This window comes from Myotis davidii, unplaced genomic scaffold (genome assembly GCF_000327345.1).
Source record: "Myotis davidii unplaced genomic scaffold, ASM32734v1 scaffold19, whole genome shotgun sequence".
Taxonomy (NCBI): Eukaryota; Metazoa; Chordata; class Mammalia; order Chiroptera; family Vespertilionidae; genus Myotis; species Myotis davidii.
The window spans coordinates 682,325-684,048 of NW_006289854.1; the positions used below are offsets into that span (position 1 = coordinate 682,325).

Sequence of the window (1,724 nt, forward strand, 5' to 3'; positions counted from 1 at the left end):
ATTAGGGCGTTTCTTATCTCCATTCCAGGGAGTAAAGATTATGTAGCTTAAGGATGATTGTTCGTAGTTAAAGTGATTAATTACCCGCCTGGCAGTTAAGAGGTTTTATTCCCTCCCTAACTTCAGGGGAAAATCCCTACCTGGGGAAACAACCTTTCTCGGAGAGGTGACCTTGGACCGGCTCCCGGCAGGTGTGCTGTCGTTGTAGTAGTTTCCTAGCCAGTGTGTCTGGCAACTGCCTTACTTGTGTGTGAGATATTTATTCCCTTTGCCCTCACGTTGGCAGGTTGCCGTCTGTCACTTACCATAGGTACTGAGCAAATCCCATTCTGTGTGTGCCATGACATGAAAAGAGCTGGGCGATTCCTGTTTAGAGGGCCAGCAGTACTGGGGTGGAGTCAGAATCCTTGAGTCTTTGTTTCAGAAGTACCCCTTCTCAAAGTCCAAAATGGTCTGGTTAGAATGATAAACTCTAGCATACACTTCTGTATAAAAATTAAAATATTATATTTAAAGCCCCTTAAACATATATACCCAGAAAATATGTTGAAATAAATGGCATTCTAGAGTTGAAGGTCATAGACTATGAAGACTTGGGACAATTTACCTAGCGTCTATGAACTCAGCTTCCTCATATGTACATGAGGGTGATACTTGTGTCGGCCTCAGCGGGTTGTTGGGAAGATTAAATGGTACAAGACTTGGAAAGTTGTGGGAACAGTGCCTGGCACATAGAAAGCACTCAGTAGTCATCTGTCATTGTTCCCCTTCCTACCCACTGAGGAATCCCTCTGTAGCGTACCTGCAGGTGGTCACGTGGGGTTCTAGATGACGATGTCATTGTTCCCCTTCCCACTGGTACCTGCAGGTGTTCACGTGGGGTTCTAGATGACGATGTCATTGTTCCCCTTCCTACCCACTGAGGAATCCCTTCTATAGCGTACCTGCAGGTGGTCACGTGGGGTTCTAGATGATGATGTCATTGTTCCCCTTCCCACTGAAGAATCTCTTTTGCCGCATACCTGCAGGTGTTCACGTGGGGTTCTAGATGACGATGTCATTGTTCCCCTTCCCACTGAGGAATCTCTTCTGTAGCGTACCTGCAGGTGGTCACATGGGGTTCTAGATGACGATGTCATTGTTCCCCTTCCCACTAAGGAATCTCTTCTATAGCATATCTGTAGGTGGTCACATGGGTTCTAGATGATGATGTCATTGTTCCCCCTCCCACTGGGGAATCTCTTCTGTAGCGTACCTGCAGGTGGTCATGTGGGGTTCTGGAGAAGACGTCTTAGTGTCCATCACCACTAGCTTCCCAAATGGAAGCGGTTGGTTCTAATTTCCGTTCATCTTCAGAAACTTCACTCTGTTGTTTCAGCTGTAGATTTGCTTGGTATCAGATATCACTGGCCCTTTATTCCTGATCTGTTAATGATAAGCTCTGACTACCAGTGACCAGGACTGTTGGTCTTAGAATCAGAAAATTAAGTTTCAGAATGACCTTTGTAGTTCTGTTGTCTTCAAGATGAGATTCACAGGATAGTCCATTGACTATAGGAAGAAAATACGAGTGCTTCTATTTAATTTTTAAAAAACCGTTAAAACTTTATATTTTATATTTATTTTATAACTAGAGGCCCGGTGCACAAAAATTTGTGCACTCGAGGGGGGAGCGGGGTCCCTCAGCCCGGCCTGTGCCCTCTCGCAGTCTGGGCCCACTCGGG

At 45.6% G+C, this 1,724-nt stretch overlaps 1 protein-coding gene across 1 annotated transcript in view; it reads left to right on the plus strand.

Moving 5' to 3' along the window:
* The window catches only part of ATG2B (autophagy related 2B), a 68,968-nt gene that overhangs the window by 31,844 nt on the left and 35,400 nt on the right, over positions 1-1,724 (plus strand). The gene's annotated exons all lie outside the window — the stretch shown is intronic.